This window comes from Arachis ipaensis, chromosome B05, assembly GCF_000816755.2.
Source record: "Arachis ipaensis cultivar K30076 chromosome B05, Araip1.1, whole genome shotgun sequence".
Taxonomy (NCBI): Eukaryota; Viridiplantae; Streptophyta; class Magnoliopsida; order Fabales; family Fabaceae; genus Arachis; species Arachis ipaensis.
Window position 1 is genome coordinate 125,284,223 of NC_029789.2, and position 2,279 is coordinate 125,286,501.

At 36.7% G+C, this 2,279-nt stretch overlaps 1 pseudogene; it reads left to right on the forward strand.

Moving 5' to 3' along the window:
- LOC107641041 lies at positions 374-1,582 on the forward strand (annotated as a pseudogene).

Consider the following 2,279-nt stretch of genomic DNA (forward strand, 5'->3'; position numbering starts at 1 on the left):
TCTGTAGATCCAGAAAATCTACTTCGAGTGCAGGAGGGTCAGAATCCAACAGCATCTGCAGTCCTTTTTCAGCTTCTAAATTAAGTTTTTGCTCAAGTCCCTCAATTTCAGCCAGAAAATACCTGAAATCACAGAAAAATATACAAACTCATAGTGAAGTCCAGAAATATGATTTTTGCATAAAAACTAATAAAAATATAATAAAAAATAACTAAAACATACTAAAAATTATGTAAAAACAATGTCAAAAAGGTATAAATTATTCGCTTATCAATAACCTAAAGAAGAGATATTAATACTGACATCCTCTTCATATGCCAACATTACCTATTATGTCCTTCAAAAAGATGCAGATCAGAGACACATATTGAACATGATAATGATTAGCCTTCTGATCGCCAATCGTCGGAGAAAGGGAAAAATGTAACTTGGTTATCTTCTCTTGGAATGAGCTCAATCTATTTTGTGGTTGATCATTTTCCCAGATACATATACAGTTTAGACCACATGCTTAAATCCTTTTAACTCATTAACTATGGTCAGCAATTTGGAAATTGAAATCAATAACCAACCCTGAGATTCTGAAAGCTTTTGCCAACTCAGAAATTGAAAGCATTGTAACAGTTGAGAACCAACTACTAAGCCAGTTATATGATCTACAACAAGCACTTCAATGGGGGAGCAACAACATCAAACCCTACCTACCAAACACAAATCACAGGAATCCAAGTAAGCAACAAAGTTTACACATATGAGAATTCAACAATGTTTCAGTACCTTGTTCCAGCAGTGATCAATATCCAAAATGCATTATCTCAGCTAGGCATTTCATCAAACATCCAAGTCTCATCACCAAGCTCCCTTGCAGTTCTTCAAGAATCATACCATCCTTCAGTTGGTACCTTCAAGAATGACATAACTGAAACCATGACACCATTCTTAAGCTTCTTATAAAAAAAATTTACCATCTTGGATCAATGCATACCCTTTTTTTGCATACAAAGACAACCCAAATGAAATCCCATTAGACTTTATTCTCTTCAATCCAATTGAGAGAATGGTTGATCCAAACAAAAATTATTCAATATAGATTCAGTTGCATTTGCATATGCAAAATTAGGGTTCAACATGGTGAAAACAGGGTTTCAGAAAGGGGGTGGCCTCCAAAAAGGGACAGTGATGAAGCAGGAGAAATAGTACAGGCTGCACCAATACACAATAGGAACTTGTTTAGGAGACAAATGCAAAATAAAGGCATACCATCGAAGCCAAGGATGAGATTGGAGGCTTATGTGTTTGCATTGTTCAATGAAGATTTGAAGCCAGGTCCAACTTCTGAGAGAAACTATGGAGTGGGTAAAACTGATGAATCCATGGCTTATAATGTTGGCCTATCTGCTTTTGCAACTAATTCTAATCCCTCCACTTCAATTTCTCTTACCTCCTCTGCCACCCACAATAAGGTAAATCAAACTTGCTCCTTTCTAATTCTTTAATTATCCAGCTATATCATTTTTAAACTATGTTAATTACAAAAACTAGTTATCTTCTTTTATCCATTTTGATTAAACTCAAACTTCATTGAAACAGGGTTGAGGAGAAGAGGTAGGACACAGAAGCTGGGGTATTTAAAATTGTGAAGAAACAAATCTACTATTTTACCTTTTATGTGAATATTCATTTTGATAACTGTTAGATGAACCATAATTGTGAAGAAGGAAGATAGAAATATCATCTTCATGTTGCACAGAGTATGGACCACACGATCCTGAAGCAGATGAAGTTGTTGAAGATCTACAGATTTACTGCATATTAGTCGGAAAAAGGCTGATAACTCAGCCAAGACGGCAGACACTGGGGTGGGCAACACGTGTTTTGACGCAATTGGCAGTAGATGTTCCATTAGAATATGGCAGTCATGACTCTTCAAACCGAATAACTTGCGCTGTTTTAAATCAACACAGCGAGAGATGTTGCTAGAGTACCCGTCTAGAAAGACCACATTCTTGATGGTCCTAAGAAAGAAATCCTTCTGTGGGTTTGACATGGTAAAGACTGCAGAGGGATACTTTCCCCCTTCAAGTGGTCACATATCATGCCTGATTCCCATCAACTGGAGATCTTTTCGAGCTTTTAGGTGGTCTTTGGATTTACCTCTCTCGTTCAACATAGTGAAAACAATGTTGTCGCACACATTTTTCTCTATGTGCTTGACGTCAAGGTTGTGACGTAATTCGTTGTTCTCCCAGTACGACAAATCAAAGAATACACTCCTCTTT